At 35.7% G+C, this 17,060-nt stretch overlaps 1 non-coding gene across 1 annotated transcript; it reads left to right on the top strand.

The window, feature by feature from the left end:
• The first annotated feature begins 6,326 nt into the window (after positions 1–6,326).
• Positions 6,327–6,433, top strand: LOC149132411 (U6 spliceosomal RNA). Its single transcript, XR_016244533.1, has one exon. It is a non-coding gene; the product is annotated as a U6 spliceosomal RNA (small nuclear RNA).
• Positions 6,434–17,060: the final 10,627 nt, after the last annotated feature.

Genomic DNA, 17,060 nt, shown 5'->3' with positions numbered 1-17,060 from the left:
TTCACTTCGGACTAGCCTACCTAGATTTTCTACCTGGACTTTCTACTCTCGTACACTTCAGCTGAACCTCTCTTGCCCATGGATTACACTGGACGCTTCCATTGATGAGAAATCGCTCCAATACACCACGACGTTCGAAGCTTTTGAACCTTTTGAACTTTTCTAAACTTTTTTTGTACTTTAGCCACTACTCATTCTTTATTTTCTCTCCTTGTTTCTTTCTGTGTTCCTTTCTGTGGAAGAGCGCAGGCTCGAAACATTAAAGACTATTTCACTTCCCGGGCGTTAAACTAATACATCTGTTTGTTGTCTACACCACTTGTCTTCGTCTTTTGTTTTATTTTTGTGAATTTTCTCTATATATATGCATATGTGGTCGCAGGACGTCATGAAACGTGTACAACAAAAAAGTACGAAGCACGAGTACATGGAGCATGAACTATTCTTTCGAACAACGAAAGACACAAATGGAAAACAAAATAAACAACATAAAGAACGACCCTTCATTGGTTGTTGGCTGTTTCTCTAGTCACGTATTTCGAAGCTAACAACGGATGAAGGGTCGTTCTTTATGTTGTTTATTTTATTTTCCATTTGTGTCCTTCGTTGTTCGAAAGAATAGTTCATGCTCCATGTACTCGTGCTTCGTACTTTTTTGTTGTACATGTTTCATGAGGTCCTGTGCCCACATATGCATATATATATATATATACGTATAGATATAAGTATGTACATATACGTATGTATATATGCATATATATTATTTATATTATTATATGATTGTACGCCACGCATCCTCTTCCAAGTACATATATATATATACATATATATATATATACATATATATATATATATACATACATGTATATACATATGTGTATATATACATATATATACATAATATATATACATGTATATATATATATACTCATGAATATATATGTATCTATACATGTATATATATATATATATATATATATATATATATATATAATATATGCATATACATCAATACATGTAAATATATATATATATATATATATATATATATATATATATATACATATATGTATAAATACATATATATGTGCAGATATATATATATATAAAGCACTTGTATATTGTGAACTTAAAGTGACAGTCCCAATAAGGGAATCATACAGCTGCTATTTAACCCTACGAAGCTGGACCGCTTCCTGCGGCCTTGACACATTGCCTGTATCTTTATATTTTCCCAGTGTGCATTCAGGGACATGTTTCTGACTCATTGCTCGTCATCAGCCTGAAGTAGCAACACTAGCTGGCTGAAGATGCTTGTCAAACTCTTGCAAATATATATATTTTCAGTGAAAACACAATCACTGATTACAAAAATTAGAAATGATCTAATTATAAATCTCACCGAGAGAAATGCATGTATATATGTAATGTGAGATAATAGTTTTACTACGTATATATTATATATATAGAGAAAGTATACATAGTGAAACTATTAAAACTGAAACTGCTATCTCACGTTACAATAGAGATGTCATTGTTTCACTTTTGACAAGTAATACTGAAACAATCTAAGAAATTGCTCTCGGCTCGCATTAGGCAAGAAGTTGAAAATTTTTTGGGGTTCATTTATTGGGGTCCATGTTTTGGTTAGCGATCTATCATGGCATATATATATATATATATATATATATATATATATATATATATATATATATATATATATATATATATATATATATATATATATATATATACATACATATATATATATACTTACATATATACGTATATATACATGCATATGTGGGCACAGGACGTCATGAAACATACAATAAAAATTATGAGGTACGAGTACATAGAATATGAACTATTTTTTCGAACACTGATGAAGGGTCGTTCTTTGTGTTGTTTGTCTTATTTTCCATTTGTGTTTTTTTTTTGTTGTTCATATTCCATGTACTCGTACTTCTTATTTTTTTATTGTATACGTTTCGTGACGTCCTGTGCCACATATGGATGTATATATACCTATAGATGTAATATGTACATATACGTATGTATATATGCATATATATATTTTTTATATTATATATATATATATATATATATATATATATATATATATATATATATATATAAAGATAGATAGATAGGCAGATAGAAAGATACATTTATGTATGCATGTATGTATTTATGTATGTATGTATGTATGTATGTATGCATGTATGTATAAGCGGTATAGCAGAATTCAGTTGTGAAACGTTTGTGTATCTTGTAACAGGATTTGATTTTAATGTGTCACCTAAAATATAAGATGGGGTTATAGTCATAAAAACCTCCCATATTACATGAATAGCGTTGCTCCATACAAGTGTATGTGTGTGTGTGTGTTTGTTTGTGTGCGTGTCTCTCTCTCTCTCTCTCTCTCTCTCTCTCTCTCTCTCTCTCTCTCTCTCTCTCTCTCTCTCTCTCTCTGTGTAACTGTGTGTGAGCGGTCGTGAGAAATATAGACATGTGTTACGTGTCACCCTTATCTTCAGTAAAAGAAGGAGGCTGACAAGAAACTGGGCTTCTCTGATCAATAAAAATCTGAAGTTGACGATAAACTGTGCGTCTGCATTCCAGAGAAAGATACCAGACGAGATCTGTAACGCTCTGACTCAACTTGATAAGGTTAACCAGTATGGAATGGGGGTCGATGGAGAAGGGAGCAACATTTCTTGTCGCACAAACCTGTTAAAAGGGAGCGCTTTACGTGTTCACTTGAGCTACTGCTCTTGAAGCAGTTACCAAATCTTACATAAATCTTGAAATTAAAGATTATTGTTTTAATAGAAGGTATGCTGAACAATCCAGTCGAAACTATCAGATCTCATTTTGTCATATATATATATATATATATATATATATATATATATATATATATATATATATATATATATATATATATATATATATGTATATATATATATGGTATGTATATGCTTCCCAACGACATGGTTCCGGGTTCAATCCTACTGCGTGTGTTCTACTATAGCCTGGGTCGACCAAAGCCCTGTGAGTAGATTTGGTAGACGGAAACTGAAAGAATCCCGTCGTATATATATATATATATATGTGTGTGTGTGCGTGTGTGTGTGTGTGTATACCATGGTTTTTTAAGGTCCCTTTGTATATACAATGAGAACGGCTTCACACTGTCTTGATGCAGTTGTGTTACGGATACAGGAGTTTTTAAGGCCACACACTGTAATGGAACTTGTGAATCTTTCTTCAGATAAGCCTATTCACAGTTGAATGACTCTAGTGTGATGGGGAAAACCTGCAAACATTCTCGACAATGAGAAATGTCGAAAGCGGAGAGAGAGAGAGAGAGAGAGAGAGAGAGAGAGAGGCTTATTTAAATACAGAACGCCCACGAGAAAGATAGTTTAGCATATTTGCCTTAGATCAATGATACTCAAACCTTTTTGTCCTACGCACCGTTTCAATTTGCCACAAACAAAAACAAAAAATTCCTGTCCCACCTTAAAGAACAAAATTTCTACGTAGGATACACACACACACGCACGCACACAAAAGGCGGCGAGCTGGCAGAAACGTTAGCACACCGGGCGAAATGCTTAGCGGTATTTCGTCTGCCGCTACGTTCTGAGTTCAAATTCCGCCGAGGTCGACTTTGCCTTTCATCCTTTCGGGGTCGATTAAATAAGTACCAGTTACGCACTGGGGTCGATATAATCGACTTAATCCGTGTTTGTCTGTCCTTGTTTGTCCCCTCTGTGTGTAGCCCCTTGTGGGTAGTAAAGAAATAACACACACTCTCTCTCTCTCTCTCTCTCTCTCTCTTTCTCTCTCACACACACGCACACATACACACACACATTCAAAAGACGCTTAAATTAAAAGTTTATTGCAGGTTATATTCACTTGTCATCAACTTACACACCCCATTCTAAAGTAACCTAAGACCCCGCTAATATATTGCCAGGCCTCATCTTACGAAACTCTACCTTAAATCCTTTTTGTTTTTTGTTTAACAAACCATTTACGAATTTCACACCATATCGTTATATCAGCTGCACACGAAGTTTAGCTCTTAGTCATTAATAATGTTATTGAATTTTCATATGCAATCTGAAATTGCATCACGGAGAAGCCATTTTAGACATTTATGAACACAGAGAAACTTTAATATTCAGTTTTCTTATATTCTTGAGATGTCAGCATTTTCATCACATTTACGCAGCCTAGTCACTGACACAACTCAACTGCATCTGTTGAAAACAAGTAAGCGGTGAGTTTTTTAAATGCCAGATTTTTTTTACTTTTTGAAGGAAAGACGAATTTCCAAACTAAAGTTTATCTGACAGATTGACCTCAAGTCCAGAAAATACAAAGAACTAACTATCAAATATTATCAAAAGTCTAAACAATAGTGAGTAACATTTTATTTTGCTTGCAACGCTAATGCCATTTAGAAAGTCGCGATCGCCATTTTTACTCCACTTCTGAACGTTATTTTTTTTACGTATCAAGCGATTTAAGTCCACCGTATAATTTAAACTCGAAGTGCACTGGAGCCAACGATGAAGCTTTTACGTGATATATATATATATATATACATATATATATATATATATATATATATATATATATATATATATATATATATATATATATATATGTATGTATGTATATATATATTTGATTATACTTATGACATCGCCAATTCATATATCTGAATGTGCAACCATCTCCAAGAATTTTGGGTTAGGAACATATATGTATGTCTGTGTGTGTCTTTGTGTGAGTGTTTTTCTCCCATGTCTGTGTTGGTTTGTTTACGTCCCCGTAAATCAGCGATTGCGTAAAAGAGAACGATAGAATAAGTTCTAGATACAAAATATAAACGAAAAGCGTTTTGTTCGACTAAACCAGGGGTCACCAAAGGGGGTTCGAGGGGGTCACCAAAGAGGGTCCAAGGGGTCGGCGAAGAATTACAGGGGGTTGATGATAGCCAAGGGGTCGAATGGGAGTCAGCGTGAGAAAGACCAGCTCACACAGATAAACTGCTTGAAATACTCAGTCAGCGTCCTACATGTATATTTTAACTAACATTGCCAGCATCAGTACCCGGTACGCATTTGAGATATGGTATGGTAGGGTATGGTATTAAGATATTTTAAATGAGGAGAATGGTCGATGCGGAAGGAGAAGTGGCTAAAGGGGGTCGATGGTTGAAAAAGTTTGGCGACCCCAGGACTAAACCCTTGAAGGTAGAAACCCGACATAGCCGCAGTTCAATGACTGAAATGTGTAAAACGTTAAAGATCAAAAACTCTTGGATATCTTGCAAGCAATCTCTCTCATGCAAATGTCAAAAAATCAAACAAAGCCTCTGGTCTGAGAATAACTTCCTTCTTTACTTTTATTGTTCTCAGAGACCTAGAAAATAGTTGCGGTCATTGCTCCTTGGTTAAGTAGTAAGAAATAAAAATTAAAAATTATTAAAAGAAACAACCTACAGATAACACTTATATGCTTGAGTGAGCGTGAAACGTGGACAAAAAACGAAACTGAATTAATGAATAGGTGTTTGCTTTTCAGACGAGAAAGCAAAATTAAAAATAGAAATTATTCATAGCATTGCAAATAGGAAATACGTGAGATCTAATGACAGATAATTATAAAGCCAGCACAAATGAATGGGTTGTTGTATATCCTAGTATAAGTTTACCTCTTTAAAAATGTTTTTGGCTGCAGCTCTCGAGCTGAAAGAGTAATTTTCAAAGTTGAGAAGAGTCATGTCCTGTACTTGATGTTGGAATTTATGTGAAGTATACACAAAACGTCCTGATGATGAGGCTGACGATATCCATCAGTCCGATAGGGGGGAACTCTGAGCTGACTATGCTGTTTTTACACTCTCCCTGCTATTTTTTTTTTTCTCTCATGTAAATTTTTTTTTTCTCCGTGACAAATTGCTGTGAAAAGCCTTTTACGGGTTCGAATATCTCTCAAACATATTTGAATTGGCAACGAGTTGGTTTGCTTTCAGTGAACAACTCACGAACATATCGCTCTCACGAATCTATCTGTTTGTCTGTCTGTCTGCCTGTCTTTCTTTCTCTCCCCTTCTCTCTCTCTCTCTCTCTCTCTCTCTCTCTCTCTCTCTCTCTCTCTCTCTCTCTCTTTCTCCCTCTCTCTCTCTCTCTCTCTCTCTCTCTCTCTCTCTCTCTCTCTCTCTCCCTCTCTCGATCTATTAATCTGTCTGTCTGTATGTTTGTATATATATATATATATATATATATATATATATATATGTACTAGCTCTACGGCGGTACATATTCTAAAAATTGGAATGATACAGAGATTAGCATGGCCCCTGCGCAAGGATGACACGCAAATTCGTGAAGCGTTCCATATTTCTAATAGGCGCAGGAGTGGCTGTGTGGTAAGTAGCTTGCTTACCAACCACATGGTTCCGGGTTCAGTCCCACTGCGTGGCATCTTGGGCAAGTGTCTTCTACTATAGCCTCGGGCCAACCAAAGCCTTGTGAGTGGACTTGGTAGATGGAAACTGAAAGAAGCCTGTCGTATATATGTATATATATATATGTATGTGTGTGTATATGTTTGTGTGTCTGTGTTTGTCTCCCCAACATCGCTTGACAACCGATGGTAGTGTGTTTATGTCCCCGTAACTTAGCGGTTCGGCAAAAGAGACCGATAGAATAAGTAGTAGGCTTACAAAGAATAAGTCCTGGGGTCAATTTATTCGACTAAAGGCGGTGCCCCAGCATGGCCGCAGTCAAATGACTGAAACAAGTAAAAGATATAGAGAGAGAGGGAAAGAGAGAGAAAATATTTACTTATTTATTCTTTATACCTGTCTCTTTCTCTCCCTCTCTCTCTCTCTCTCTCTCTCTCTCTCTCTATCTATCTACCTATATATATATATACATATATATATATATATATATATATATATATATATATATATATATATATATATATATATATATGTATATATATATATATATATATATATATATATATATATATATATATATATATATATATTCTGTTATTAGTTAAGATTGCTACAGTAGTGAATCAAGAGCCTAGAGTTTCATGTCAGCCCTTGATTCACGCCCATAACAATTACAATCAATAAAAGACTAATATAAGCTTTAGATTACGTAATGAGTTCTCTGTTCTCTTTCTCCCCTTTTAAAAATCGTATATCTAGTTTCAGCAGTGGATGTAAGTCACAGGATAGCTATTTGTTACTAAATGGAGGTGAGGATGCTAAACCGGATTTAGACTTGGTGACACCATAGGCCATATAACATTTAGAGGCTTCCTTGTTAAAACGCTATACTAGAATAAATCGCAAAAGTTGAAAAGATTATCTGCGATTTAATCATTTAGAGTCCCCTGCAGTTTGTGAGATTTTAAGCTGTAGTATGTTTAGCTTGTGGAGGCGCAATGGCCCAGTGGTTAGGGCAGCGGACTCGCGGTCATAGGATCGCGGTTTCGATTCCCAGACCGGGCGTTGTGAGTGTTTATTGAGCGAAAACACCTAAAAGCTCCACGAGGCTCCGGCAGGAGATGGTGGCGAACCCTGCTGTACTCTTCCACCACAACTTTCTTTCTTCCTGTTTCTGTTGTACCTGTAATTCAAAGGGCCAGCCTTGACAAAATGTGTCACGCTGAATATCCCCGAGAACTACGTTAAGGGTACACATGTCTGTGGAGTGCTCAGCCACTTGCACGTTAATTTCACGAGCAGGCTGTTCCGTTGATTGGATCAACTGGGACCCTCGACGTCGTAAGCGACGGAGTGTCAACACACACACACAATGTTTTAATGATTAGATTGGTGGAGGCGCGTAGCTTGGTGGTTAGGGTGTGAGCATCATGATCGTAAGATTGTGGTTTCGATTCCTGGACCGGGCAACGCGTTGTGTTCTTGAGCAAAACACTTCATTTTACGTTGCTCCAGTCCACTCAGCTGGCAAAAATGAATAACACTGCGATGGATTGGCGTCCTGTCCAGCTAGGGAACGCATACGCCACTGAAATCGGGAAACCGGGCCCATGAGCCTGGCTAGGCTTTAAAAGGGCGCATTTATTTTATTATTTTTAATGATTAGATTGAGCCTTATTACCTCCATTCAGGTATCGATAAGGTAACAGGTTATTTGTTTCAAAAAAGTATCTTGTGCTTACAACTGTACTCGTAGTCGTCTCTGGCCTATAGGATGTGCACCAGCAGACGTTTCTACTGAAGAAAAAGACGTTAGGCGTTCTAAATATTTTACACGTCTTCAGTACAAAGAAAAGTGGCTTTTCTCTACTGCCACTCTGAAACAAGAACTTAATTCTTGTCGTTGTTTAGCATAAGTGAGCTATGCCTGATGATCAAAGATGTTCCAACCATAACTGTCATGTTTTTTTTTCCTTTCTGTAGAACATTCCATATTTAGGATTACACTATAATGTAATGTAACCCACTTTCATTTTCAAGACGGGAGTGGGTTATTTCTTGCAAGTCGAGGAGGAGATCACTTAGAAAATTTGTTTGAAAATTTGAGACATCCGGCCTTTGATCCATACTTCATAAAATTTCTTTCAGGTCAAGAACTGTCACTCCGCCCTAATCTCTTACACTGTCAAGAGACAACGGAAGAAAAAGAGGAACTTCTATTCGCCTATTCGACTTAAATTTCACTTAATTTATAAATAGTAGCAAAGCGGCAGGTGCAGCAGCAGGAGCAGCGGTAGCAGTAGCGGCAGTGATAGTAGTAGTAGTAGTTCTTTAGCCCTTGTTCAAGTCTGCTTGTGGAGGTGCAATGGCCCAGTGGTTAGGGCAGCAGACTCGCGGTCATAGAATCGCGGTTTCGATTCCCAGACCTGGCGTTGTGAGTGTTTATTGAGCGAAAACACCTAAAGCTCCACGAGGCTCCGGCAGGGGATGGTGGCGAACCCTGCTGTACTCTTCCACCACAACTTTCTCTCACTCTTACTTCCTGTTTCCGTTGTGCCTGTAATTCAAAGGGTCAGCCTTGTCACACTGTGTCACGCTGAATATCCCTGAGAACTACGTTAAGGGTACAGGTGTCTGTGGAGTACTCAGCCACTTGCACGTTAATTTCACGAGCAGGCTGTTCCGTTGATCGGATCAACTGGAACCCTCGTCGACGAAAGCGACGGAGTGCCAACAACAACAAGTCTGCTTGAACAAATTTATGATCACAGGCTTCCAGTTGCGACCATCACGTGCTTTTGTAAATCTAGACTTCATTGTGACGTGTTTGATTTTTTTTTTAACGTAAGGTGTGATTTGAGGGAGATTTGACCGCTATTTCTAACAAGCCGAAAGTGATCGTGAAAGCTCTTTCGTTGGCTTGTGACGGTTTTTCTTACTGGAGCTGTCATTGTTGTTTAGTCCCAGATCCCCTATGGCTGAGCAGATTTATGTTCCCTGTGGACGAACAGCATTCAAGCCTGATACCCTTCTCTGTTTTTGGAGACAATTATTTGAAGGTATGATTATAGGGAGAAGTTTTGGGTGTTATTTTTAACAGATCAGCCGACTACTTTGTAACCTTTGAGATTTAAACCACTATTATCATAGACATTATTAAAACGGCGAGCTGATAGAATCTTTAGCGCATCGGACAAAATGCGTAGTGGCATTTCGTCCGTCTTTGAGTTCTGAGTTCAAATTCCGCCTAAGTCCACTTTGACTTTCATCCTTTCAGTAGGGTTGAAATAAGTACCAGTTGAACACATCATTCGATGTAATCAACTAGCCACCACCCCATCCAAAATTTCAAGCCTTCTACCTATAGTAGAAAAGATTATTATAAACATTCGTAGAAAATAGACTTTCCTCAACAGATAATGAAGCCGCATTCCTTTGTGCCATGATGACTCATTTGTAGCTAATCCATAACACTACATCGTTCGTTTTGAATATAAAAGATAAAATACAAAAATATTATTCGATTTTTGCTCGTAGTAAATGTCGTGTTGTAGTACTTATTAGAACCATTGATTAATGATAACGTATTCGCGAATATTTAATATTTTGTTAAACATTTTAAAAGTAAAAGACTCTTCGCTTCCTTTTCAAAATTATAAGGAAACTCTGATTCGCGACTCAATTTGAGCAACGATTTAATTTTAACTGCGACTCAGCTTGGCCAACGATTTAATTTGAACCAGTTTGAGCTCCGACTTAATCTGAAACGTAATTCAATTTGGATTACTGTTCAGTCGGAACCACGATTCAATTTGAACAGCGACTTAGTTTTGACCTCAACGCAATCTAATCCACAAATAAATCTTGAAACGCAATTCAATTTGAGCTACAATTAAATTTGAAACTATAACTGAATTTTGGTTATGATTCAATCTAGGCAATGACTCACTTTGAACCACTACACATTGATTGTAAAAGGCTGAATCAGCAGAATGATTCCGTCAAACCGTGTTGATATGTATATATTTAGTTAGTAGTTAAACAGCAGATGTGATGTTAAACTGTGAACAATCGGTGAAGAATCCAGGTTCAGAAGTCTAAAATTCAACAAAACGTACTTCGATGTGTTCTGAATTCCTCACATTGTTTCAGCTGTGTAAACAGATCGAAGGAATTAGATATTATATGTAACGTTTACTTTTGATGCATCTGTTTACATGCCTCTGTATCCATTTATTTTTATATTTATCTAGCTACATCTATCTATCTATCTATCTATCTATCTATCTATCTATCTATCTATCTATGTACCTACCTACCTACATGCATACTTACATACATACATACATACGTACATACCTAACGTAGGACTAACTAGCTAATTAACTAATTTTCTGCTATTTTGTTATTAACCATTGTGTGTGTGTGTATGTATACATGCATACATCATATATAGACACACATACACACACACACACAACACACACACACACACACACACACACACACACACACACACTCATATATATATATATATATATATATATATATATATATATATATATATATAATGTATATATTATGTAGCATAATTTATAAATATATATATATTTCGCTTAGGGATTGCGCTGCCAATAACCTTGTGTTAGAACTCAATAAACAGGCGCAGATACGGCTGTGTGGTAAGAAGCTTACTTCTCAACCACATGCTTTCGAGTTCAGCGAGGTATCTGAGCAAGTGTCTTCTACTACAGCTTCTGGCCGATCAAAACCCTGTGAGGGGATTTGGTTGACGGAAACTGAAAGAAGCCCGTTGTATATGTGTGTGTGTGTGTGTGTTTTGTGTTTTGCGTATATATATATATATCAATATCTATGTATATATCTATGTGAAAGAAGCTCATCGTATACGGGGTGTCCCGAATGTCACTGGTGGGGTTTCAATTTTTAATAACCTCCTTTACTTTACAAATAAATGCATGAAATTTTCAGACAGTATAAAGGACATAATGGAAATTAATATGCACAAGTCAACTTTTGCAACATCACTACGTCACAAATGAAAAAAAAAAAAGGAGTAGGTATAAACACCTGAACAAATAAATATATAAAAACAAAATAAAAGAACATGTATTAACAGAGGATACAGATAATAGAAACACTCCCCATACACACACATGCACTTACATAACATAGACAAACATAGACACACATAGAGGGATACGCATGCGCAAATGTAGACACATACAATAGGAATACAAAATACAAAATGGCTGATCGTTAGCAAGGAGGGACACACATATAAGAAAGAAGAAAGCAAAGGACCACTGATGAGGTCACAGAAGCGTGACGAAAGAACTCTTGCCGAAATATGATTAATGTAAGGTAATGTAATATAAAGCTGAAGCAAATTAACACCAAATATACAGTGCGTGTTTTTATTGGCTAAACTGGCAACATGACCATCCCCAAATACAACAATATATATATATATATATATATATATATATATATATATATATATATATATATATACATATATATATACATACATATATGTGTATATATATATATATATATATATTTATATATATATATAAATATATATATATATATATATATATATATATATATATATATATATATATATATATATATATATATATATATATATATATATATATATATCATATATACATATATCTATCTATGTATAAATTATATATATAAATATAAATGCACACACACGTACACGCACAAATGTATCTATGTCTGAATGCATATATATATATATATATATATATATATGTGTGTAACAATTAGAAAATGGAGGATAATATGCTGAACCCAACTACTTGCAGACGGTGTATCCGGTTGAATTCATTAATTTAATTCATAGCAAAAGTGACAAAGGGAGGAAGAAAAGAAAAAGAAAGAAAGAACCAAAGCACAGGTGTCCATGGCAGACTATGTTATTTTGCCAACATGGTTTACATATAGAAGTACAAAGTACATAAGGAATTAGAGGATGAACAGAAGTTTAATCTTACAGCTGTTACGGCCTAGTTTTGGCAGACCCCATTCTATCCGAATATTCCTTTCCGGAGTGATTATCGGATGACATTTTGAAATGGGGTTACATGCCCGAACCTCTAGGCCTCTTCAGAGATTCACAAAGGGTTACATACAGATGTAGAGCAAGAGGTAAAAACAGAGGTGTGGTAGAGACCAGAAGAAAAACAACAGCAAAAATAAGATAGAAATAAAAATAAAAATACAATTGAAATCAAAATATAAATAAAAATAAAAATAAAAATACAAATAAGGGTACAGGAGGAAAAAAATAATAATAGTAGTAAAAAAGAATACATAAATGAAGGTATAGCATGTGGGACATGCAAACATATAGAAAAGATATATGTCAAAAAACCCTTAGAAACACAAGGCACCCAAAAAGCCTACAAACATTATAGATAGATCGCTATAGGCACTCCAATGCACATCTATATGTGTTGGTTCGTGTGCACAGCCTTACTCGGATGTCCCCTTACTCTCATGTGTGCATATACAAGTTTTTATAAGCAAACATTCCACCACATACGTTGTTTGTGGCATCAGCTCTATTAGCCGTATCTAGAAAGCTGGAAGTGTTTTTTAGAAAGGAGGTTTTGTTGAGTGTGTGTGTGTCATTTCTGTATATATTGGAAGGTTCTATGTAGAAGTTCATTTTATACAAGTTATTAATGTTCTAGTAGCAATTAATGTTCTAGTAGCAATAACAGTGAAGGTGACGATGACGGCGACAACAACAACAACAACAACAATAATATGCCAAACTTTCAAACTTAGCGGTGTAAGATATCCTGTTGCCTCTTCCAACGGCTCTACCATTCTGCTGCTAGTGGGGGAGGGTTGATTACTACCGCTAACTTCCTCCTTCCAATTGGGCAACTATTGTTTTAAACTGCCTACGGTTGGATAGCCAGTGGCCGGTCAAGATGCTAGCCTGCCTGCGCCCCCCCCCACACACACACACGTGCGCTGTGTAAATCCCCCCCGTACTCACTCTCATGCGTGCGTGTATGCACATACATATGTATGCGCGCAGCCACACATCTCTTAATTCCATAGCCACAACAGTAACAATGAGGATAAATACATTCTCATCTATACATATCCAGATATACATCCTTATACACATTATGTCCCCTCACATATACCCATACTTATTCATACATACACAACTGTGTGGCCAACTATCATTACATCCGTATGTACACAACTACATACCTACCTACATACTCACCTATACATATACACACACATATATATATATATATATATATGTGTGTGTGTGTGTGTGTGTGTGTGTGTGTGTGTGTGTGTAAGTTTCAGTTGAATTAGGTACTTATATTGAAGCACCAAGTCAGTTCGGTATAGTCCGCGCAGCTCGAAGTTAAGTGAATAAAAAGCACAAGGATGTAATGTTTTCATTGATCGATTAAATGGAACCGCTTGAAACGGCCGTAATGCACTGATACCTAGACATTCTTGTTATTTATTCGCTTTATATGCATACATACATACATATATATATATATATATATATATATATATATATATATATATATATATATATATATATATATTCCTCCCTCCACCATCCTCTCTGCTCTCGTGTGACCTGTGGTCAGCTTTCTTTTCACTCCAGCCGCTGTGAAGGCAAGACGAACTACTAGCGTTCTACCTCAGATTTGCGTTTGGACGTACGGCTTTTGAATGTTGTTTTCACTGTCCATTTTTTCCTGTCTTGGTTTGTGTTTGCCACCTTGGAATCCTCTGTGTAGTTGGTTGATCCACTACTCAGGAAGAGACTATTCTAGAGTACGTCCTGTCTGGTCTTCGAAACGTCTGGATAGAATAGAGACAGCTGATGAAGGGATATTCCAAGGGGCTTTCCGTTTTCCTATGTGTTCGTTCCGTTGTCTGTAGTTTATTGTTCTAACGTCCTGTACCCTGATATGCATGTATATACACATGTAGATGTAAGTATGTACATATATGTGTGTATACATGTATATATATTCTTTGTATTATATATATATATATATATATATATATATATATATATGAGCAATGTTAATTCTCTAAATGAAGTATTAACAGTAACTGCACGATAAAGTGAAGTATATTGCCACTTAAGTGTCGATAAGCCAGCTGGAGGAGATGTCCTCCTGGGGCTAAAAGCAACAGTAACATCCACCCCTAGGGGTCAGCCACACTTAAGTGGCAATATACTTCACTTTATATATATATATATATATATATATATATATATATATATATATTAATATATATATATATATATATATATATATATATATATATATATATATATATATATATATTTATTTATTTATATATATATATATATATATATATATATATATATATATATATATATATATATATATATATATATTTATATATATATATATATATATATATATATATATATATATATATATATATATATATATATATATATATGACGGGTTTCCATACAGTTCCTGTCTACTAAATTCACTCGGTGTTATAGTAGAAGACACTTATGGAAAGTGCCACGTAGTGGTATTGAAACTGAAACTGCATAGTTACAAAGCGTGCTTCTCAACGACACAGTCATGTCTGCTTAATCAAATTGTAAGGCGGATGTATCGTATTTTAGCTATTCAAACGGCAAAGACAAGATGTCTGTTTCACTTAGTCACAGGAAATACTGCAATGATATCTTCAAGCAGTGGAATTTCCACATACGCTCTTTCTACAAAACTTAATCTGAAACTTATAATTCTCCTTAATATATTTCTTTATTGACTGATCATTTTGTTTGAATGTCCTTAATCATGCACTGATATAATTTACCGAGACCGGTAGATTCCACTACGCTAAATTCCACTGCAGTAAATTTCACGATAGGCAAAATTCACTGCGGTATATTCCACTAAGGTAAATTCCACTCGGAAAACTAATTACACACTAATAGAAAACAAATTACACACGCCCTTGTTACACATTTCTTAACTAATAAGTCGTTAGTTAAATTCCACTCGGAATATTTCGCTATAGGTAAAATTCAGTGTGGTATATTCCATCAAGGTAAATTCAACTACAGTAAACGGTCTGTAGAAAACTAATTACATACGCCTTTGTTACACACTTCTCAACTAATTAGTCATTAGTTAAAGTATAGGTTTATGCCATTGTTACTCATTTTTAAACTGAATTTCACTGTACTGCTAATTTTTTTTTCTATTAAGTTCAACTTTGAACTTTGAAACTCTCAACCATCGCAACATTTATAACATCAGAGAAGAACAAACGTAAGCTTTGCGACAAAGAGAATCATATGTGCGAACAGTAAAACAGTAGTAAAACAAAAGTATATTGGCGTTGTGAACATTTTTATAAAAGTTCCCGGGCTAAACTACATATAACTTTCAACTCCAGTATACCAGAAGTTTTTTTTTCAACGGGCTCCCATAATCACTCAGCAAGCAGTGTATACGTTAATGCCCGAAAGGCAATTAATTCAATGAAAAGTGAATGAGAACGGGCACAGTATCTTCAAGGGGAGTAACAGCTACTGTTGTACAAAATCTTCATGAGGAAGCACAATCATTGTTGCAAACTATTCCTGGACTTTCACGTAACATACATAACTGGAGGCAGAATGCTTTAAGAATCCCAGCACTTCCAACTTGTCGTTCAGGGTTTGGAATTCCTGATGCAGTTAAGTACTTCGAAAATGGGTCTTTATTTTTGGTCTTTGACAGTGGCATTGACGATAGACAGAATTTTATTTTTTACCTCAGAAAAAGGCTTGGATGATTTAGAAAGTTCTAAAAATTGGGCCTGTGATGAAACTTTTATGGTGTCTCTTAGTTTGTGATGTCAGCTTTTCACGCTACATATCCCCATTGGAGTGTCATGTGTGCCCAGGCTATTTGCCTTACTTCCTGACAAAAAAGAAGTTTCATGTCATCGAGTTCTATCTGCTGTGCAGGATTTAAGGGCAAATTGTCAACCTGGGACCTGTCTCATGGACTTTGATAAAGCTCTCTATAATTCATCTGTTTCTGTATTTCTGCATTTAGAAGTAGTTGGGTGCGTTTTTCATCTCGGACAGTCTATTTGGCGGAAGATATGTGCACTTCGTGAGAGTAGAAGTTGCAGCACAGATGAAAGTTTTCAGATTAAAATTAAGTGTTTTTGCGCTTAATTTAGCTTTTTTACCAATTGAAGACGTTGTCAATGGATTTGAAGATTTGTCTGATGATGAAAGCATCCCTTCTGAGTTTATCACTTATTTTAAGAATTCATGCATTGGGACTGTAAGGGGACGCGGTCTTCGTCGACGAAGAAACCTCACAGTTTCCTATCCAACTCTGGAATATACTTGAACGCGTTTTAAATGACTTGCCAAGAGCAAATAATACGGATTAAGTCGATTATATCGACCCAGTACGTAACTGGTACTTATTTAATCGACCCCAAATGGATG

This window comes from Octopus bimaculoides, chromosome 15 (genome assembly GCF_046866305.1).
Source record: "Octopus bimaculoides isolate indiv1 chromosome 15, ASM4686630v1, whole genome shotgun sequence".
Classification (NCBI taxonomy): domain Eukaryota; kingdom Metazoa; phylum Mollusca; class Cephalopoda; order Octopoda; family Octopodidae; genus Octopus; species Octopus bimaculoides.
This window is presented reverse-complemented; position numbering and strand designations above follow the sequence as displayed.